Source organism: Mus musculus, chromosome 9, assembly GCF_000001635.26.
Source record: "Mus musculus strain C57BL/6J chromosome 9, GRCm38.p6 C57BL/6J".
In the NCBI taxonomy this organism is placed as follows: Eukaryota; Metazoa; Chordata; class Mammalia; order Rodentia; family Muridae; genus Mus; species Mus musculus.
In genome coordinates, this window is record NC_000075.6 from 13,090,800 (window position 1) to 13,114,852 (window position 24,053).

The window sequence follows — 24,053 nt, forward strand, 5'->3', positions numbered from 1 at the left end:
CTTCCCAGATGAACTTCCCAAGCCTGGCTCTATCCTAGAATACTTTCTGCCTCTCAAATGTCCCATTTCCCATAAGCAATAGTTTTTTTAAATTAATTTCTTTTTTACACTCTATATTCCATTCTCCACACACATACCCATCCATCCTCTGACTGCTTCACATACCATACCTCCTCCCCAGTTCCTACTTGGACTACTTAGTTGGACCTTATTCAGAGTTTTTTTTTAAACTGGCAGGTTTACATCCATACAATACATTATTTTCTTTACAAAAAGGAAGTAAGTTCTAAGGTCTACTCTGAATGGATAACTGTGCTTCTCCCTCCAACTTTACTGTCTATGGACATTGTATGCTGAGCCATCATCATAAGCACAGTGGCCTCCGAATGGCAAGTGAAGATATCATCCCTCAAACAATTTTCAGGTTAGTGGGAAAAGAGAAAGGCAATAGTGTAAGCAGACAAAATAAACAAGATGTGTTTTATTTAAATTGATAAAGGGATGTTAAAAGATTGAAGGAAAGAGAGTTCTCAAAATAAAAGCAGAGCTTTGGTAGAGGCCTAAAAGCCATCACAATGAACAAAGGACTGAAAAGTTAAAGTCCTTGGAGATCTGTGTAGCTCTCCAGTCTTCCTCTTTCCAGTTCCAAGTGTGCTCTGCCTGTGCTTGCATGATGCTTTGCAATGCTCACAGCTATATATACCACAGCTGTTAATCCATCTTGATTTACTTCATCCATCATTCATGTTGCAATTTCTTGATGCTTTCTTTCAAATCTCAGTACTCTATAACCTACATCAAAAGAAAGGTTGTACTTGTCATTTTAAGAGTCTAATATTGTCTAGTATCAAGGCACCGAACAAGAGCTATGTAGATTATTACCTCGTTAAGGCGGAAGGGAGGAATCACTTGTGGAAGAGTAGTAAAACAGTACACTCGGAGGTCAGTCAGTCTACCTAGACTATCAATTAATACACAGAATTGACACAGCTGTAATTCCTGTAATGTGCAAGAACCACAGTGCTTTTGCAGTACCAAGTAATGGTAATTAAACCTTAGAAACCAAATTCTATAGTTCGTATACTTCTGCTAGCACTCATTTACTATGGCTATTGAAGTAGGACAGCAGTTGCCTACTGTAAATATTTAATTTTAGATATATATATATTAAGGTAAAATTATTAAAGCATGTCATATTTTACCTTAATAATTTTAAACTCTCTGAGGCTTCCTTCCTGCATCTATACCTCACCTAACCTACATCTGTATTTTGCTATGTTAACATTAATCTCTAGTATTTTAATGTGATAAGCACTTGGTGCATGATAAATGATATTGCTGAGCAGAATTTTCCAGGTTTCCTCAAAGCTACAGAAATGGGAAACTTTTAAATGTTCTGTAATTTGATCATCTAGATTCTGCATGGGTCAGCATTTGTTGTCTGGGTTAGAAGTTATCTAACCAGGGTGATAGCTGGCTGTTTGATCAATTGTACTTCAAATGTGACGACATGTTTTCTTTCTCTCTGAATCTGTGTCCTCCAGACCATCACATGGTAACTGGAGATAAATTAATGAACCACTGGGTCTTGCAGGAGAAAGATACTTTACCCAAACCTAGCATTACTACACCACAGTGTTTCTCAAGCCTGGATGAGTCACACACCAAGAAAAAAAATTCCTAACTAGGAGGAAATGTAATTCATACACAAATCCAGGCAAAGCTGGAGGGAACTGGTGAAGTGGCTTAGAGAAGGACATGAACTTAGCCACAATCCTTTCACCAGTGGTGTCAGAGCAATTCACAAGCACTCTGGTAATCAGCCTACACCCCAGCAGGTCTCCTCCACAGTGCTGCTCTCTGGGTCCAGGTGTGCAATTCCCAGCTTCTTTATTTATTCAGGATACACACCTGCCAATGTCTTTCCTCACAGCAATGGAAATAGTTTCTCTCCAACAGTCTGGCATCTCCAAACCAATGCCATGTTGCTACTTGTGCTAAGTACCTCAGGACAAAAAGCAAAGATAGAGGCAGCCAGAGACTCGTATCTCATTCCCAACCAAGCATGGTGTTCCAAACAATACACTACACATCTGAATCTCCACCTGTGGCCACTGTCTTGGCAACTATCTGTGACTTTAGGGGGGGGGTTGCTGTATTTATTCTTACAAAGGAAACATTTTAGAATGATAAAGTCTCAGTCCTTCTCCTACTGGACCTTGCTGTATATAGGCTACAGAAAGAAACCTAATTCGAAAAAAAATCAAGAAAGTATGTTAAGGGCTTTTTGTTTATGTGGAAATCTGCAGCTATAGTCTGTCTTTAAGCTAGTAGTGGTTATATGTACCAGTAATCTGTTCTCTCTCTCTCTCTCTCTCTCTCTCTCTCTCTCTCTCTCTCTCTCTCTCTCTCTCTCTGTCTCTCTCTCTCTCTCTCTCCACATACTTACTCACAAATAAATCTTTCTCTTGTATCACACACACACATACACACACACACATCTGTCTCTAATATCAACCACAAACATACACACACATTCACTGACACACACACACAAATGAATCTGTCTCTAATATCAACCACTGCATGAAGCACAGAAGAAAGTCCAGTTGGTAGCAGGTAGATCCAGCTTGGAGTAGAAAGGATTTGAAACAATCAAAATAGGTCAAAACTCTCCAGTTCTTACTCAGGAAACCTTTATTTCCTAGTTGAGAGCAGAGAATTTTTATATTGAGTCAGATAACACGAGCAATGGTGACTTGCTCAAGTCTCTCTAAGGGCAATGGAAATCCTTGTTCACAGACAGACACCAGTCCAGCCACCACCACTTTACACCTATGGCCATGGCTCCTCTGACAGCTGCCCCCAGTGATTGTGCACAGCAGGGACTAGAGCAGGAGTTAATTTGCTACTCAGAACAGAATGAGATCTGGTCTGGAGGCTTCTCTTGAGGATATCTAAAATCCAGAGCAAATCTTCCATCTGTGGCCATGCACCCAGTCACCCCTTCTGTCCATTTTAGCCCCCATATCTATACTAGAGTCAGGAGTCTGCTCCTGCTACCTCCCATTCATCTTCCATAAGCACATTCCTAACATATCCTCTGGATATCTAAACTCATTGCAAGTGTCTGTCCTTAAGAAAGTTTGATTTTTTTGGTATGTAATGATACAGAAAGCATAAAATTATGCCCAATTTCTGCTCATACAGGTTCCATTTTGGTTCCTTCATTAACATGTCTGTGTTTTAGCAGTCCAAGCAAGACTGGATTTCTTCTATTATGTTCATTGAGAATTCTTTTTTTTTTTCAATTTTTTATTAGATGTTTTCTTCATTTACATTTCAAATGCTATCCCAAAAGTCCCTTATACCCTCCCCCTGCCCTGCTCCCCTACCCACTCAGCAGTTAGCATAGAACTCAATCCTCTCTTCATGCTTCACACAAAGTAGTGGTTTGTACACAAATAGCCCCATGTGCTTAAATATTTGGACCATAAGGAGAGACACTTTTAGGACATGAAGTCTTGCTGGAATAGGTGTGTGGCTTTGTTGGAGGAAATGTGTCTCTGTGAGGGCAACTTTGAGCTCTCAGATGCTCAAGCTAGGCTTAATGTGTCTCAGTCTATTTCTGGAGATCAAGATGTCAAACTCTCAGCTCCAGCACCATGTCTGTCTGCATATGCCATGCCTTCTCACTATGACAATAATGGGTGAAACCTCTGAACTGTAAACCAGTCCCAATTAATTGTTTTCCTTTATAAGAGATGCCGGGGGGGGGGGGGGGGAAGAGTTGCCGTAGTCATGGTGTCTCTTCACAGCAATAGAAATCCTAACAGACACAGGAAATGTGTGCTGAGTACTTTCCAAGCTGCTCTGTCACATGGCTTTCATTACTACCAAGATATTAAATGACCCAAATAGATGAACTGACCATGAGCCTCTATGTACCTTCAAGCATGTTAAATATATTAAAAGGATCCCCGGCCTGGTCAGTTCCCCTTCCTCCAAGCTCTTACTGAACAGAGTAAGTAACTGGTAAAGAGAATCAACTACAGATCTAGCATGGGCTTTGAGTATTATCATTCCTGGGCTTATGAAAAATAACAAAAGACAGTTTCTCAGTGGATGACATTATCTTCTTAGTATGAACATTCAGGCTATTAATTTGTAGCTCTTGACTTACAATAAGGGCACACTTGTTTTTTACTTTTGATGTGGCCATTATCACTTTTCCCTCCTGATTTATTCAAACCCTACCTTGCTATGAACAGACATCAGCAATATCTCTCAACCACCTGAGAGCACATTTATGGTTCATCCATCGGTAAAGCTGTCTGTTTCCTTCTGTATGTTTCTATTTTATCTTGATGATTCTCATAAGTCTTTTCCTTCTGAAGATCATGGGATCCTGAGTTCTAATCCTTCATGTGTTATCGCTGCTTACAGGTTCTTCGTCTCCCACGTCAGCTGCTTCATAAACAATTTTAAAAGGCATCAGCTTTGATCTATAGAATTGAGTGTTATGTCAAATGTCTCCTTGTGTGTGAGAAATGAGTACACAAAGCTTATCTGACATCCCCAGACAACCAAATATGCTCCCCTTCTGAACCATAGAGTAATGATTTTACCCATTTGGATCAAGATGCATAATCTCTTAAATGTTTAAGTACAAAAGATTGTTCCATCTTATCTTCCAACTAAATTGGATTTTTTTTTCCAGGAATATCATTTGTACACTACTATGTGTTCACCACAATACCTCACTCATAGTAGACATTCAGTAATGTGCTAGGCAGTGATTTCTTACCTGTAGAAGACCTAGGCAGGAACAAGCCTCATTAAATATCCATCTATATCCCTACTTTCTCTATAAAATACACTGACTTTGGTAGCCTTGATAGTCAAGGACTTCCTGTCAGGGGCTGTACTCCATAAGGAAAGCATAAAAAGATGGTAGAAAAGAAAACTGAGATGAACACAAAAAGAAATGGATTATTTATTAAAGTTACAGTGGAAAACTTCCCAAACCTAGAAAATGAACAGAGGCATTTAGGACCCCCAATATACACGACAAAAGCAGGACTTCCCTAACACAACAGACCCCAGTGAAAGTCAGAGCATCACTAGAGAATGCTTTAAACATTTAAAATCCAAAAAGCTATGAAACCTAGACGAAATCTATGAACTTCTAAATGTACATGAGCTAACAAAATTAAAGCCAAAAGATACAAAAAAAGAAGAAAGGAAACTAAAACAGAAATATTACAAAGAAGGAAACTGAGGTTGTAATCAAAAATCTTCCCACATATGAAAGCCTGGATCGCAGAGTCACTGCATAATTCTATCACACTTTTAAGGATTGTCTAATACCATCACTTCTCAATTTGTCTCACAAGATTAATGCCATAAAATTCTTCAATGGCAGTGACCATGCAGCATCTGCAGGAAACAGCATCTGCGTGCTTCACTGTTAGGGCTCTACTAGAACAAGGCCATGGAGACCCCTTCCCACTTGGCAAGGACCTGTGGTGAATGTGGTGGCCTGTATTCTTACTCCCTAGATCACGTGTGCTACAGGCTATTCTTGCTTTCTCTATGCTCATAGCAAAATTTAGTACACTTTGTCAGTCACAGGCAAGGCCAGGATCATGCAGAATGAAAGCCCTGTGGGTGACTCTATGTCTTTCTCAATACTCGTTCGAGAGGTATTCTTCCTTCTTTCCTCGTTCTGTCTCTATCTGCCCTCCAGAAGTGACCATTAATCCTGGGTATTTGAAATCATGTAATTACGTCTCTAGAGAAGCAGCCACAGTCGCAAATGAAGAAACTATGTCTGATCAACAGAGGCTTAGAAAGTAAGAAAGCTGTGTCTGATCAATATAGGTTTAAAATGATTCTTTGAAATATCATCGTGCATATCAAGAAAGGTTACTTGGTACAGTAAATATGCCTCTGTCTGCAATTTTAAAAGTATTATGACAGACAGGTGTTATGTGATAACTGGACTTACACCCACAAATGTTCAATCTGTCTCTCACCTTGCATAACTAAGTAACCATATCTTCTACCAGCTGGAGATATGCTCATATCTGCAGGACATGCCCAGTTAGACATTTATTTTTGCCATGCTGTAATTGTACTTTATAGTGAAAATAAGATTATGAGATAATTGACCCAGCGGGAGGAGGTAAAGAGGGAGGGAAACTATTGGGGCTTTTGTAATGCTGGAGCTTTATAATGCTGGAACTATGATTTCTTTAGTAAAATAATAATATCACTGCTCCTGTGATCAGGGTTGTGACTGTATAAATAGAGATGGCTAGAGCTATTCAGGGCCACTTACTTGAAAGTCAGCAGGTGCTCAGTGTCTTCACCCCTTCAGTGTCTTCACCCCTTCCCTGTCTCAGGACCTGAACCTTGCAACTGGAGCTGGTCTCTGGCACTTCACATCCACTATTATCCTGATACTAAAACCAGATAAAGACAACAAAAAAGAAACTATAGAGGAATTTTCCTGATGAACGTAGATGCAAAAGTTCTCACTAAAATACTTGCAAACAGTATTCAAGATCACACTAAGAAGATTGTGCATCACAACCAAGTGGGTTTCGTCACACAGGTGAAAGTTTGGTTCAACATATACCTTCATGATTAAAGCTCTGGAGACATCTTGTAAATCTGAATTGGCAAACATTGCTTGTCTCTAGCTATTTACTATATGTTAAACCTAGAAAGCATATTTCTGTGAATAACTAGACTGTTATCTGACATGACCATGAGTTTGGTTGGCAGATTATTAAGTTGCATTTCTTAATTATACTGGAAAGTTTGTGATAGCAGCTTATAAAAGGACTGGAGCTAATCAGCATTTTAAAATGAGTTGTGTAGGTCCAACACCTTATACAAGAGTTGAAACATATATACCTAATATGTTGCATGCAAATATAATTTTAATTTTGTATTAATATACAAAGATCTATATCAATGTAAGATTTTTGGCAAATAGTAGCTCTATGTAGATTCAATAATCTACCCACATTTCTGTTATTCCTAAATTATGCTTATATTCCCTTATGCTTATTTTCAACCCTTCTCCTACAAAGAATGATAGAAAAACAGAGAAATCCTTGAGTCTGACCTACTATACTTTGTTTTCTTCCTAATCTAGACCATTAGCAACGTCAAACAAACTCTATTAAGCAACAATGAACATCCATAATCTACTGACTGACCACAAAACTATCTATCCCTCCTACCAGGAATGGATGTCATTTTTAAAAATTGCTTCCTGTTGATTTTGGACAAGCTTTTGTTGTTGTTGTCATTGTTTGTTTGGTTTTGGGCGGGAGCAAAAAAAAAAATGGGAACTGGTCAAGTATTAAAAGAACCAGCTGCAAAATTTGTCATCCAGTCTCTAAATAATATTTTTAAAATGCAGGTTTAAATGAAGTCCTGATTGGAACAGGCTGTCAGGATGGACCAGGTGAGCTAGCTGCTTTGAAATTGTTCTAGAAGCAGGTTTTGATGAAACAGCAGCTGAGGCCGTCTGTGGCTAGATCAAGCTGGATGCTGAGATAAATATATCTCACCATCCAGTGTCCTGGCGATTGACTCTAGTCAAGGACACCTCCTCAGTGTTCAGGCCGTAAGTTCTGTAAACATGTAAACTCTGACAAGTAATATACATGTCTGCAATAACATATGCTTGGAATGCGCAAAGTGCATAGACTGGTTAGAGATGAGTCTTTGGTCTTCGTTTGAGCAGGTGGAAGACGTTTGTCTTTCTAATTCTAGTTTGGTCTGTGAAGCTAAACTGCAATATAAATCCCTGTCTATACCATATGAAAGGATGACATGTATTAATAAGTCACGAGGACTCTGGAGCCAACATGATTTATTGGCTATGCATAGCTGAGGTCTGGATGGAGACATTTTCATGTCTCAGTCAGGCTCAGAGCTGTTCTCAAGTACATGTCTTGTCAGTTCTACCGATTTCCTTCTTCCATATGCAGCCAGGATCAGCCAAGATCTCTCTGGGGTCTCCCCCATCATATCTTTTCTCATGTATACAAAACCCCTTCCTCAGCCTCAACATTCCATGCCTTCGTTCTGAGGTTAGGTCATCCTGAATATAAACAGACTGGTAGAGTACAGCAGATGCTTCCATAGACCAATGTCTATCAGCTGAAGTTACGTTTTGTTTATCAGAATTCAAGAAATTTAAAGTCAATAAAGCACTATGTGATCTATCTCTGGGGAACTTTTGTTGCCCTTTCTGCTCTTTTAAAGTATGATTGGATACCTTCACAACTATTTGTTCTATAGGATTGTGAGGTATACCTGCAATATGTTTTAATTATAATATGTAAAAATCTGCTTCATTTTACTGGAGCATTGTCAGTCCTAATTTGTACAGATATTACCATAATTTCCATAAATTCTAATATATGTATAATTGCAGAATCAGCTTTTTTAGAACTTAAAGTAGTTGTCCATTGAAATCCTTAGTATGTGTCTATAGTATTATACATGGTTTACCAAACTCTGAAAAATGAAACATATCCACTTGGCAAATTTAATTCCTTTGGATACCTTTAGGGTTAGTTCCTGCAGGTAATGGGGTTTGGTTATATATAGAACAAGTAGAACATTCCCTTATACTTTCCTTGGCTTGTTGCCAAGTGGTAGAAAAAAAAAACCCATTCCTTTAAATATTTGTTGTTAACTTGGCAATTTTGATGAAAATATGAAGCTTCTAGCATTTCCTATATATAGCTGATCAATTCCATCATTACTTTGTGCAAGAGGAATGTGATATGCATTGTGTATAATGGATGATTTCTATTTCTGATAATTTGGGTTTTTTTAACTAATCAATTAATTTACATCCCAAATACTACCCTTCTCCGGTTTCCCCCTCACAGAGTCCTTCATCCCACTCCTCCTCACACTCCCCTCTGAGAAGGAGGGCCCCTCTGCGTATCCCACACACACCCTGGTATATCAAGGTGATACATCCTGTATCTCTACAGGATTAGGAGCATCTTCTTCCACTGAAGCCAGACAAGGCAGCCCTGTTGGGGAACAGATACCACAGACAGGCTACAGCTTTAGGGGAAAGCCTCCACTCCAGCTGTTGGGGGACCCACAAGGAGACTGAGCTGTATGTCTGCTACCTATGTGCTGGGGGCTTCAGTCCAGTCAATGTATGCTTTTTGGTTGATGGCTCAGTCTCTGAGAGCTGCAAGGGGTTAATGTTAGTTGACTCTGTTCATCTTCCTGTGGGGTTACTATCTACCCTTCAGGGTCTTCAATCCCTCCCCCAACTCTTCCATAAGGGTCCTCAACCTCCATCCAATGTTTGCCTGTGAGTGTCTGGACCTGATTTCATCAGCTGCTGGGTAGAGCTACTCAGATGACGGTTATACTAGGCTACTGTCTGCAAGTTTGACAGAGATGATTAATAGTGTCAGGAATTGGGTGCTTGTCCATGGAATGGGTTTCAGTTGGGCTGGTTACTGGTTGGACATTCCTTTAGTCTCTGCTCTATTTTGTCCTTGCATTTCTTTTAGACAGGACAAATTTGGAGTCAAAAAATTGTAGGTGGGTTAGGGTTCTTATCTCTCCACTGGGGGTCCTGCCTGGCTACAGGAGGGGGGTCTTTTCAGTTTCCAAGTCCCCACTGTTATACATCTGAGCTAAGGTCACCCACATTGACTTCTAGGACCCTCTCCCATCACAGGTATCCAAGACTTTCTAGAGACTCTCTCCAACCCTGCCAACACAAACCAGTAACTGACAAATTCCATTCATTACCCTGTTCCTCTTGACTTCTCTCTTGTCTCTCTCCACACCTGATCGGGCCCCTACATTCCTCTCTTCCTCCCCTTTCCCACCCAGATCCTTCCCTCCATTCTCCACACATGACTATTTTGCTCCCCCCTTCTAAGTGAGATTCAAACAACCTTGCTTGGATCTTCCTTCTAGTTTCCTTATCCTCCACCCTCTCTGTGAAACAGAATCAGAGAGAGAACAAAACAAGGAAGGATAAAGGAAGATACGGGGCTCCAAGACATCTCCTTCAGGTAAATTTTTAGCATGGAGTGCTCAACATCTCCTTGGAAATGCTGGCTGTAAAGCCACTTTGATTTTTATGTTACAACTCCCTTCAGACTCAGGAGTGTATATGGAGACTGGGGGTTGTGGGAATATTGGGTCTGCCAGATGCATTTGAAGATCAGGAAAAGAGGTGTTGAGCACATGTGAAGAAGTAATTATCACAGTGCCTTATAGTGTGGATAATGAATTCAGGAGGCAAGTATGACATCAGCAGGAGAGAAAAACGAAGTTGCCAGACTCAAATGGCCATTTTTCCTAATGGAGTTGACAGTCAACCTTGAAAGGAAAGATAGACATCACATTTTTGCTGGGTGAGATTAAGACTCTATTACATTAATTAGCTTTTCTAAAGTGAATATATAGTTAGAAATTACTAAGGCTTTCATCCCAACCTGAATATTCAGGCTCTAAATCAAGTTCCCTGCCCTTCTGTAATTACCCCTCAGTCCTGCCCTATGCTGACGTCCATTCTCAGGGTACAGTACAATTCCCACCAATTGAGAATCCCCAAATTTCTATCAGTCAAGCCTTGTGACAGCACAGATTTATTTTTAATTTTTATAACACTGTAAACAGTAAACCCCAGTTTTCCAGAATAATTATTTGCTGTTCTCAGAGAGTAAACTTCCTTTTAAACTTTAGTTCTGTTGCAAGAGTCTTGCACTGTGTAGAATAAACACCTCATGCCCCCAAAACCCTTTCTCACTGTCTTTCAATATATTCTCTCTCTCTCTTTCTCTCTCTCTCCCTCTCTCTCTCTCCCTCTCTCTCTCTCTCTCTCTCTCTCTCTCTCTCTCTCTCTCTCCCTCTCCTTCTCCCTCTCCCTCTCCCTCTCCCTCTCCCTCTCCCTCTCGCTCTCCCTCTCCCTCTCCCTCTCCTCCCCCCCTCTCCTTTTATATTCCTTGTTTTGAGACTGAAGTACACTATGAACTGCCTGTAGATCTGTCATTTCCTGGTTCTACATATCAACTCCAAAGTGCTAGGGACCTCTTTCTCAAGCAGGCTGTAACCCTTAAAAGGTCTGTTTTTTAACAACTTTTCTTCTCCCTACAAATCTTGTCATGACTCCCCTTCAAGGTCATCATATTGGAGATATATTGGTGTGCAATCATAGCTTCAGGAAGTGGAGCTTGTTTGGGCAAGCTTTGTACAAACCAATTCTTCAGCAAAAATTAAGTAAGACCAGATAAAAAATCTGTCTGTTATTATTCAGAAAATCAACCAAACTTGCAAAAGACTGCTGCTTATGCAGCCCAGGCATTATTTTGACTGAAGGTCAGGGGACATTGGATGGTTACTTAGTCTTTCTGGCCATGTACAGCCCTCTTTGCAGCATCCATGTGCCAAGGCATTAAACCTGTGAACTTTGAAAGATGCTGTCAAGATCAATAACATCTGTGTTCTCACATCTCTGAGGACACTTGCCACACATATAAAAATATTAATCAAGATCAATTCTTTTCTAACATTATGTTTTGAAAATACTGTTATAAAGGGACAAAAGTTTGTTCTAGAGAAAGCAAAATAAAGCCAATTTTTAAAAATGGAATGCAGAACTCTGTCCTCATGGACCACTCTCGATGCCCTAAGGAAGATCTGTGTTCAGCAGATGCATTCATCTTGATATTTCTCATTTTCTTCTTACCCCTTGTCTTAGTCAGGGTTTCTATTCCTGCACAAACATCATGTCCAAGAAACAGTTGGGGAGGAAAGGGTTTATTCAGCTTACATTTTCACATGGCTGTTCATCACTGAAGGATGTCAGGACTGGAACTCAAGCAGGTCAGGAAGCAGGAGCTGATGCAGAGGCCAAAGAGGGATGTTTCTTACTGGCTTTCTTCCTCTGGCTTGCTCAGCTTGCTTTCTTATAGAAGCCAAGACTACGAGCCCAGAGATGGTCCCACCCACAAGGGGCCCTCCCCACTTGATCACTAATTGAGAAAATACCCCACAGCTGGATCTCATGGAGGCACTTCCCCAACTGAAGCTCCTTTCTCTGTGATAACTCCAGCTTGTGTCAAGTTGACACACAAAACAAGCCAGTACACCCCTTAAAGGTCTTATTTCAGCAGATAGTTTTCTCCTATTATGTGTGAGATCCCAATAGCTGTTGTACTTGGTTTTCCTCTACAGTGCTGAGTCCCTGCCAGTTCTGCAGAATTCATTTCCTGTTGCTGTAAAATGCCATTTCTTCCTCAAGCCCTAGACATAGTAAATGTGAAATACTGCTACACAGACACTACAGACATGGCATATGTGTAGTTAAGACAACTAAGTTGCTAAGAGAAGCAGGCTTGCTCCAAGCTATAAAAACAAACACAGTGATAATTGTAAGTTGAGAGAAGTGAAGACATCCTACACCACCTGTTTGCAGGTGGCTCCTCATGTCACTGACCATCACGAAAAGTTAAAGTTGGAGAAGGGGGAATGCCATCAACGGTGACAGGGAAGAATTGACAAGAAACTCATCTATGAAAGTAATGCTCAACCAGAGATAGGAAAGTAATATACAGAGACAGATGCACATACAAAGGGCCGCTCAATGTTCAATGTACATATGAGCAATGTACAATGAACATAAAAATGTAAGGAGGAAGTCTTTCCTCAAATTTAGAATCTCTGGATGTATCACATTGCCGAGATCAAGCTAAATGTGGCTAAGCTGGAAGACACGGTTTACATGGATCAAGGTTGGAAAACATTTTTTAAAATCACACACTGCTACAGTATCTCAAATGCTTTTTCTCTAATGAAAAGCATTATGTGTGATAATCCAAGGTGAGTGAGTGGAAGCAAACTTATCCATCCCCAACCAAGCCTGTAACTGTTCCACAGTTAGAACACAAAACTGGTAACATAATCTGATGTCCACTGCAATACTTCCAGGGATGTGCAGGGATCCCAGGAAGCACAATGAAGAAATTTCAGTGTACCCAGATGCCTATTTTGTTTGCAAATTCCATATGCCATTCTCTGTAAAACCTCAGGGATTGACCTAACTAGAACAAGCAGGGAATGAAGAAAGGTCAGACACACCAACACATGTAATGAAATGCTGATACTGGATAAGCTGTCCTCTCTGATGGAGGATAGCCATTGCTACTGCTGCTGCTGCTGCAACTCAGAAACTTGTCACATTTATTTTATACATTTGAATTGAGGAGAGTTTCTTGTATATCATTGAAGGAGAAGTCAGGTTTGTCTAAACTTGGTAGGGTCTGTAGCCTCTGGCTGTGGCCATTCTGAAGGGAAGCTATGGTTGATGGTTTCTGTAAGCACTGTCAATCATCATAAGTGAATGAGAGAGGAAGGCTTTTCCAATTACCTGGACTGGACCGTGGTAAGTCTTTGCTATTCCCATGGCTGTAAGACATTGGGACAGTTGACATGGTTGTGTTCATGTCAATGAAGCACACTCAGTCAAGGAACATCTTAGCAAAGCCATAATTTGCTGGTCTTGTTTCCAGAGCACAGGCAAGAATTTACTTAGAGAAACACAGATGGTAACACCATGGCAAAGCCTCACCCCAGCATATGTGTTGACAACTTTATTATAGCTGCACTGATGGCTTCCCCACTTCAGGTCACCTTCTACCTGCCATATATTCTGGTACTGCCAAGACCGTATGGCTATCATGTGTCCTTAGTGCAGAATCACATACAGGCTGCTGGGGGTGGAGAAGAGACCACCTAGACACTCAAGTGAGGGTTAGTAACCCTCCCCACCCCTCATTTTATGAGACAACATGAACAGTCCATAGAAGTGGTCTTGAGTGTCTCTTACAAGCAGTCACATCTACTCTGGTGAAGACACCCTGCAGTACTCAGGGGAGTGCACTCTACATTTGTCAAGTAATATTTTTTCACTCACTCATTAACAGGACAAAGCAAGAACTCAGCCCCACCCTATACTTTATGTACCTGCACAAAGAGGCTGTCTCAAAATTAACTACCATAAATGCAGATTTCAGAACTGGATGCAATTTTTATTTCTTTGTGTGTTTGTTTTCTGCTACTCTGCAGTACTAGAGTGAGTGACCCTATTTCACAGGAAAGTGTTCTGTGACGTTTATTGAGATGTTTTATATGCCAGGCACCTTGCAAAGCACTCTGCATGCCTTACGTTATTTAAGACTAGCAATAAGTCTATCAGGAAAATATTATTATCTCTTGAATATAGTTTTTAAAAAACAAGACTTCCAGTCAAGATCAAAAGGCAAATTCTGTCTCTAAGAACTACATGCATGAATGTGTCTGCACGAGCATACAAGCATAAACTTAATACATAAATAGTCATCCCTTTAAAAACACTTTTATAATATATAAAGGGCCAATACTATAAATGTGCAGTAAAATTAGTACTTCCTTGTAGTTTGAAAAGTAGGGAAAAAAAGACTATCTGAGTGTTCAAAGGAAAGGGGCTCATAAACAACCATATCTGGCTCAATCTTCCACATAGGTCTCTGTGTTAAAGGCTCCACCCCTGGTCCACAGCATTATTGAGAATTGGTTTAGTATAACCAATTCAGGAGGTGCCACATAGAAAGATCTTAAATAATTGAGTGTTTAAGTGAATCAGAAAGAAGTGGCACTCCAGGCCCCTCCTTTCTCTATTTGTATCCTGGCCAAATCTTTTGCTATGTCAAAAGTTCCTGCTATGATATGAATGGACTTTGATCATGGACTGCCACACCTCTAAAGGCATGAGAGCAAGTAAGCCTTATCTGTGAGTTAATGTATGTGCTAGTAAGTTTGCACTCATTCTGTGGAGAGGCTGTAGCATCACTGTGGAAAGCACAGCCAAGCAAAGCTACTCACATCATGGTGTGACCCATGCTACCGTCTCACCAGCAAAACGCACGCAGGCCACTCGGATCCTTCTGCAGTAAAGCTTTAATACATCTTAAGAGATAGATGATCAGCTTCAGGAGAGGAGAGCCAGAGAGCAGAAAACCCCTCCCTTATATAGGCTGCGAAGTACGGTTAGAAGTACAGTTGGAGACGTGCACCACCGGGATTGGCTGCCCACCTTCAGCCAGATAACGTCACGAGAGAGGCAGGGCTCAGGTAATGGAAAGATACCCTGACGCCTGCGCACATCGTACTACGAGCAACGGATGTCAGCGCCATCTTGTAACGGCGACTGTGAGGGCGGCTCCTCACAATGGTGACCACAAAGCAAGGAAAGAATAAAAGGTATTGTCGAATACATTTAATCTCAATCCAGGGTTTCTATCCCACCGTTCACCATCTAGTTCCTTGATAAAAAACATTCACTGTTATATTTATAGTAAGCCTTAATCAGCACAAGAGGTAAGTAGATATCTACCCTCTGTGATATTAAAATCTATTTTACTATCAATAACCCCAAGTTATTACTATTTTTCATTCAGACTGGTCTTAATTCCAATTGGCTAACCCTCAGGGAAATGTTTCTCAACTCCTAACTCATGGAATCTTTCTCCTCTCTTCCTCCCCTTCTCATTGTTTCCTCCAACCTCCAGACCAGTAACACCAAGCACATATCTCAATTCTGCCCAACTATAGGATGTAGGCATCATTATTAACCAATCAGAAATAAGTCGACTAATACCCACTTATCAGTAAGTATGTACCATGTGTGGTCTTTTGTGACTGAGTTACCTCACTCAGGATGATATTTTCTAGATCCAGCCATTTGCCTGAGAATTTCATGAAGTCATTGTTTTTAATAGCTGAGTAGTATTTCTTTGTGTAAATGTATCACGTTGTTTTTGTATCCATGCCTCTGTTGAGGGACATCTGGGTTGTTTCCAATTTCTGGAATATGACTGCTATGAACATAGTGGAGCATGTGTCCTTATTACATGTTAGAGAATCTTCTGGGAATATGCCCAGGAGTGGTACAGCTGGGTCCTTAGGTAGTACTATTTCCAGTTTTTTGAGGATCTGCCAGACTGATTTCCAGAATGGTTGTACCAGATTGCAATCCCACAAGCAATAGAGGAGTGTTCCTCTTTTTCTACATCCTCTCCAGAATTTGCTGTCACCTGAATTTTTTATCTTACCCTTGTCTTATTCAGACTGGTATGAACTGGAATCTTAGTTGTTTTGATTTGCATTTCCCTGATGACTAGGAATGTTGAACATTTCTTTAGGTGCTTCTCAGCCATTCAAGTTTCCTCAGTTGAGAATTCTCTGTTTAGCTCTGTTCCCCATTTTTGATAGGGTTATTTGGTTCTCTAGAGTCTAACTTCTTGAGTTCTTTATATTGGATGTTAGCTCTCTATCAAATGAAGGATTGTTAAAGATGTTTTCCCAATCTGTTGGTTGCCATTTTGTCCTATTGACAGTGTTCTTAGCCTTACAGAAGCTTTGCAATTTTATGAGGTCATGGATCACATGAAGCACAAGAGGAAGAAAGACCAAACAGTAGATGTTTCAGTCCTACTTAGAAGGGAGAAGAAAATAATCAAGGGAAGCAGAGGGTGGGAGGGACTTTGGAGGAAGAGAGGGGGAAGTGGAAAAAGAGTGGAAGAAGTATATATGTACAGAGGGTCAGGAAATTGAACAGAGGTGTATAGCAGTGGGAGATGAGGGGCTGGGGGTAGCAACCAGAAAGTCCCAGATGCCATGAAAGCAAGAGCCTCCCAGGACCCCATGGGGATGACATTGGCTGAAATACCCCACAAAGGGGAGGAAGAACCTGTTGAGACCATATCCAGAGATTAGGCATGCCCCCTCTCCCCATTGAGGGATGGGGCTACCCACCTATCTTCAATATTTTAACCCAGAATTGTTCCTGTCTAAAGGAAATACAGGGACAAAGAGTAGAGCAAATACTGAAGGAAAGGCCATCCAGAGTCCTCCCCACCTGGGGATCCATCCCACATGCAGACATCAAACCCAGACACTATTTCTAATGCCAAGAAGTGCTTCATGACAGGAGCCTGATATAACTGTCTCCTGGGAGTCTTTGCCAGATCCTGACAAATACACATGCAGATGCTCACAGCCAACCACTGGACTGAGCACAGGGACATCAATGGAGGAGTTAGGAGGACTGAAGGAGCTGTATGGGCCTTATCTGGCATCAATGGGATTGGAGGCCCTTGGTCCTGTAAGGCTTGATGCCCCAGTGTAGAGGAATGCTAGGGTGGTAAAGCCGGAGTGGGTAAGTGGGTGGGGGAGCAACTCATAGAAGCAGGGTAAGGGGGGATGGGTTAGGGGGTTTGCAGAGGGGAAACTATGAAAGTGGATAACATTTGAAATGTAAATAAAAGAAAAATGAGAGGAGAGGAGAGGAGAGGAGAGGAGAGGAGAGGAGAGGAGAGGAGAGGAGAGGAGAGGAGAGGAGAGGAGAGGAGAGGAATAATTTGGGAGCAAGATCACATAACATTACTTGTGTCTATGGGCAGACTCTGTCCTCTCTGGGGCAACCAAGTCTTAAGGGCCCACACTTACCATTATAATACATAGCAAGAGATCAGACCTTAACAGAAAGGAACAGAGATAAGACACACCCTTACAGAGCATGCCCATAGTAAACTACTTCCTCCAAGCAAATACCTAGTCTCCACCACCTCCCAATAACATCATTAACTTGTGAATCCATAAATACACTAACTCACTGATACATTTAGAGCCCATTTGATGCAGTCCCTCTCTGAATCCATCCACTGACCATCAAGCCTCTAAATCATGAACATCTCAGGAAATCCTTAATCTCCAAACCATAAAAATACACAGCAAACATTTATTACAGTGGCAGAATATTTACACAATGAGGTAGTTACTCAGTCATCAAGAAAGAAGTATTGTCATGTGTAGCAAAATGAACAGAACCAGGCAACTGTGTTAAGAGAAGTAAAGTAGGCATGAAAGTCAAATACTGAGTGTTCTCAGCTGTGTGCTGCATGAGAAAGCATTGATCCCACAAAGAACAGAGCAGAATGGGATTTACAGAAAGGAAGGATGGGCTTATATAATGGAAACTCTCTGAAATCTACTAAAGTGATCCAGCAGGGACGCCTAGTTATGGGGCATACAGAACCTGCACTGGTCATCTATTGTAATCAGGCAAGGCTTCCAGTGGAGAGACTTGGACACCAACCCAAAAACAAAGCCTTTCACCTACAATTTGTCCTGCCTATAAGATATTCTGGGTTAATGGAGGCATAGAACTTGTGGGAGTGGCCAACCAATAATTGGTCTAACTTGAGGCTAACACTATTAGAGGAATCCTATGCCCACACTGTTTGGATATCTAGGAACCAGAATCTGGACAGCCTAGAGACCTAGGATAAAACCAAAGACAACTGGTTTTAAAAAGTCAATGACATGATTCCTAATGATATTCTGCTATACTCATAGTTTCGGTGCCTATATCAGCAAAGAGACTTTATGCAGCATCTGATGAGAGCAGATGCAGAGACCCCTGGCCAAACATTAGGTGGAGCTCAAGGGACCCTATGGAAGAGGAGGAGGAATGGTTGTAGGAAGCAGAGTAGTCAAGAAACCCATAAGAATACAGCCCACAGTGTCAACTAAGCAGGGCTTATAGGGGCTCACAGAGACTGAAGCAATATAGAGTCTGTATGGTGAAACCTAGGTCCTCTGTATATGTGCTATAGTTCTGTAGTTTGCTGTTCTTGTGGAACTCCTAACAATGGGAGCAGGGGGCTATCTCTAGTTCTTTTGTCTACTCTGGGGACCCTGTTTCTCCTACTGGGTTGCCTAGTCCAGACTAGGTTTGTGACTGATATTGTTGTCCTTGTTATGCTGTGCTCATCTGATAACCTAGGGAGCCTGGTCTTTTCTGAAGAGAAATGGAAACAGAGTGAATTTAGGAGAAGAGGATAAGAAGACTGGAGGGGGGGGGACTGTGGTCATGGTTATTGCATGAAAGGAGAATAATTATTTATAATTAAAATGGCTTGGTAGGACTAAGGAATATTTGGATAACAGACTTCAAAATACAGTTAAGTAGAAAGACTATACCTAATTCTTCCCTATTTTTTCAATTTTCTATTAGATATTTTCTTCATTTACATTCCAAATGCTATCCTGGAAGACCCCTATACCCTCCCCCGGCCCTGCTCCCCTACCCACCCACTCCCACTTCTTGGCTCTGGAGTTCCCCTGTACTTGGGCATATAAGATTTGTGAGACCAAGGGGCCTCTCTTCCCAATGATGGCCGACTAGGCCATCTTCTGCTACATATGCAGCTAGAGACACGAGCTCTGGGGGTACTGGTTAGTTCCACCTATAGGGTTGCAGGGCCCTTTAGCTCCTTAGATGCTTTCTCTAGCTCCTCCACTGGGGGCCCTGTATTCCATCCAATAGATAACTGTGAGCATCCTCCTCTGTATTTGCCAGGCACTGGCATAGCTTCACAAGAGACAGCTATATCAGGGTCATTTCAGTAAAATCTTGCTGGCATGTGCAATAGTGTCTGCATTTGGTGGCTGATTATGGGATGGATCCCCAGGTCCATCCTTTCGTCTTAGCTCCAAATTTTGTCTCTGTAACTCCTTCCATGGGTATTTTGTTCCCTATTCTAAGGAGGAATGAAGTATCCACACATTAGTCTTCCTTCTTGATTTTCTTGTGTTTTGCAAATTGTATCTTGGGTATTCTAAATTTCTAGGCTAATATCCACTTATCAGTGAGTGCATATCAAGTGACTTCTTTTGTGATTGGGTTACCTCATTCAGGATGATATCTTACAGATACAACCATTTAGAGCAGCAGGGTGATGATGGTTTAAATAACCCACTATATACATTGAAAGGCTAGACACTACAGCAAATAAATCGTAAATGTATAAGGTGCTGGGAATGTCAAGTATCTCTGCTGATCACTACACATAATCCATGTGCCCTGAATTAAGATGTGCAATTATTATGTATTAATTAGAATTTTAAGTTAATATTTAAAATAAGCTGGACTGGTAGTACGAGATTTTAATCCCAGTTCTTAGGGGGCAGAGACTTGCAAACCTTTGTGAGTTCAGATCAATGTACTCTACATAGTGTGTGCCAGAACAGTCCTTAACAATTCTAATAAAAGAAAAGGAAACATCAAGAATACATAGGCAAAAGACAATTTCAGTAAGACAAAAAGGCCACCAACAGATTGGGAAAGGATCTTTACCTATCCTAAATCAGATAGGGGCCTAATATTCAATTTATATAAAGAACTCAAGAAGATGGACTCCAGAATCAAATAACCCCATTAAAAATGGGGCTCAGAGCTAAACAAAGAATTCTCACCTGAGGAATACTGAATGGCTGAGAAGCACCTGAAAAAAATGTTCAGCATCCTTAATCATCAGGGAAATGCAAATCAAAACAACCCTGAGATCCCACCTCACACCAGTCAGAATGGCTAAGATCAAAAATTCAGGTGACAGCAGATGCTGGCGAGGATGTGGAGAAAGAGGAACACTCCTCCATTGTTGGTGGGATTGCAAGCTTGTACAACCACTCTGGAAATCAGTCTGGCAGTTCCTCAGAAAATTGGACCTAATACTACCAGAGGATACCACAATACCTCTCCTGGGCATATATACAGAAAATGTTCCAACCGGTAAAAAGGACACATGCTCCACTATGTTCATAGCAGCCTTATTTATAATAGCCAGAAGCTGGAAAGAACCCAGATGCCCCTCAACAGAGGAATGGATACAAAAAATGTGGTACATTTACACAATGGAGTACTACTCAGCTGTTAAAAAGAATGAATTTATGAAATTCCTAGGCAAATGGATGGGCCTGGAGGGCATCATCCTGAGTGAGGTAACCCAATCCCAAAAGAACTCACATGATATGTACTCACTGATAAGTGGATATTAGCCCAGAAACATAGAATACCCAAGATATAAGGTACAATTTGCTAAACACACAAAACTCAAGAAGAACAAAGACCAAAGTGTGGACACTTTGCCCCTTCTTAGAATTGGGAACAAAACACCCATGGAAGGAGCTACAGAGACAAAGTTTGGAGCTGAGACAAAAGGATGGACCATCTAGAGACTGCCATACCAGGGGATCCATCCCATAATCAGCTTCCAAACGCTGACACCATTGCATACACTAGCAAGATTTTGCTGCAAGGATCCTGATATAGCTGTCTCTTGTGAGGCTATGCCAGGGCTTAGCAAACACAGAAGTGGATGCTCACAGTCAGCTATTGGATGAATCACGGGGCCCCCAATGGAGGAGCTAGAGAAAGTACACAAGTAGCTAAAGGGATCTGCAGCCCTATAGGTGGAATATGAACTAACCAGTAGCCCCCAGAGCTCGTGTCTCTAGCTGCATATGTAGCAGAATATGGCCTAGTTGGCCATCAATGGAAAGACAGGCCCATTGGTCTTGCAAACGTTAAATGCCTCAGTACAGGGGAATGCCAGGGCCAAGAAGTGGAAGTGGGACGGTAGGGGAATGGGAGGGTATGGCGGACTTTTGGGATGGCATTGGAAATGTAAATCAAGAAAATACCTAATAAAAATAATAATAATAAAAAATACATTACCAATATCACATACAGATATTTGGAGCCTGCTGATAAAACACAACACATTAACCTAAAAAGATATTTAAGAACTTCCTATATCAGAAAAGGGAGAGATAATGCAAGGGAAAGCTATATAATTATCTCAATAAACACAATAAAATTGTTAGCCAAAATCCAATGCTAATTCTTTGTTTTAAAAATCACGCAGAAAACTAGAAGTCAAAGAAGCTTCTACTTGATCAACATCTACAAAGAACATCTATAGCAACCATCATGTTCCATGGCAAAACAATAAATACTTAGTCTCTAAAGTCACAGATAAAGGTATTTCTTTTCTCAGCATGGAAATTCAACATTGTATTAGTGTTCACTATTAAGTGCAAATGTTAAGTGGGATACTTGAAGATTGAGAAAAAACAAAAAACAAAACAAGTAAACCTGCTTTTATTTGGAAATGAAATAAACATATACCTAGAAATTTCACAGGATTTTAGTTGTAAAAAACTACGAAATCTACTATATAAATTCAACCAAATCCTAGAACTGACCTTGACACGATTGAAAAGACAGTTCTATTTGTTGATGGTGGTCACAAGCATGAATGGAGGAAAAAAAAAACTTTAATTAATACATTTTGCAGAAGCATAAAAAATGTCTAAAATACTTGGCAATAAATTTAACAGGAGACATGGGAGCCCACTATTTAGAAAAATTCAGAATGTTGCTTTGAGAAACTGGAAAACAAATAGGTGAGAAGACACACACGTAAAATACAAAGTTATCAAAAAAATGTCATTCATCCCCATATTGATCGATAAATTCAATACAATTCCTGTCAACAGCCAAGCACATTCTTGATAGAAATTTGCAAACAAGTACTAAAACTTTGATAGAAATACAAACAATGTACAATAAAAAAGCAATTTTCAAAGGTACTAAGCTGATAAGACACTGTCTGGATATAATTCTTACCATATGAAACTATAGTAATTAAAATGGTTTCATGTTGACTGAGTCCCAAAGAAGATGAATATATAGAAGCATGGTGTTTCCATTTCCTTGTAATTGAATCACTCCCTCCTGAATGTCAGAGGTTCATCAACCTTAGTAAGCTAAGAAAATCTATAAGGTGCAAGAAGGTCCTAAAGTTATAGGATTCACAAGCTCTCCCCACTTGATAAGAAAAGCAGTTAGCAACTGTTGGGATGCAGAGACTCCCTGTGTGAGCTACCTGGAGGCCATGATGACAGAGACACAGATGCTACTTTTTCTCCACTCGTACCCCCCCCCCCCCACCTCATGCTAAGGAAACCTACCTTTGAGTCCCTCGTATTACTATAAGTAAGACACACAAACTGACTGGTTCACCAAAAAATACTCTAATTGAATCACTTATTTAGTTTGTCACTGGTGTTATCTGTAGTAAATAGAAGTTTTCTGCACTCCCTATTAAGAAAAACAACAACAACAACAACAGAACAGAATTATATCCAGAAATAAGTGAGGCCTGCAGAGGATTCCTAAACAGAATTAAAAAACATTAAACATAATTTTTTTAAAAATTACAAAGATTTCAAATTTCTGCTCATCAGAAATTATTCAGAAAAAAATGACTGACTAAAATTTAAAACATGTATAGATAGAAAAATGATTGGGACAAATTAATAGTACTGACAGTCAAATTAAGAACAGGCCAAAGAGAGGTGAGGGAGCCATCTTGGGTCCTGGGTCCCTCAGAGACTAGGTAGCACTCAGGTGAGAGTGCAGACTACAAAAGTGATACAGTTTCTGGGCATTTCTCTGCCAGAGGAGAGGTGTTCACCTGGGAGGGCTCTGTTGGAGCAGGTGAGGGAGCAATCTTGGATCCTGGATCCCTCAGAGACTAGTCTGCACAGGTGAGAGTGTGGACTATAGAAGCTACACAGCTTCTGGGACAGGCAGAAGCAACACAGCTTCTGGGACAGACCCAGTTTAAGGCTCCAGACATCCAGGCATTTTCCTGCCAGAGGAGAGGTGTCCACCCAGGAGGGCTCTGGAAGAGGAGGTGAGGGAGCCATCTTGGGTACCTGGTCCTTCAGAGAGCAGTCTGCGTAGGTCAGCCCACCAACTGCAAAGGGTAAGTGAACAGACTGCAGAAGCAAAACAGCTTCTGAGACAGGCAGAAGCAACACAGCTTCTGGGACAGACCCCATTTCAGGCTCCAGACGCCCGAGCACCTTCCCTGCCAGAGGAGAGTTGTCCGCTTGAGTAGGCTCTGACCACCACAGCAGGTGAGAGAGCCATCTTGTGTCCTGCATTCCTCGAAGACCAGTCTGTACAAGTGAGCATGCAGACTGCAGAGGCAACACATCTTCTGGGACAGGCCCTGTTATAGGACTTCATCTTCAGCCAGGAGCCAGATATCTGTGCACCTTCCCTGTAAGACAAGAGCTTGCCT

The 24,053-nt window shown here is 41.0% G+C and overlaps 1 long non-coding RNA gene across 1 annotated transcript; it reads right to left on the reverse strand.

Moving 5' to 3' along the window:
* Positions 1 to 467: 467 nt before the first annotated feature.
* On the reverse strand, positions 468 to 15,056 carry 4930568E12Rik (RIKEN cDNA 4930568E12 gene). Its single transcript, NR_040755.1, has 4 exons — positions 14,938 to 15,056; positions 6,344 to 6,467; positions 4,258 to 4,470; positions 468 to 792 (listed from the first exon to the last, which is right to left on the reverse strand). It is a non-coding gene; the product is annotated as an RIKEN cDNA 4930568E12 gene (long non-coding RNA).
* Between the last annotated feature and the right edge of the window lie 8,997 nt (positions 15,057 to 24,053).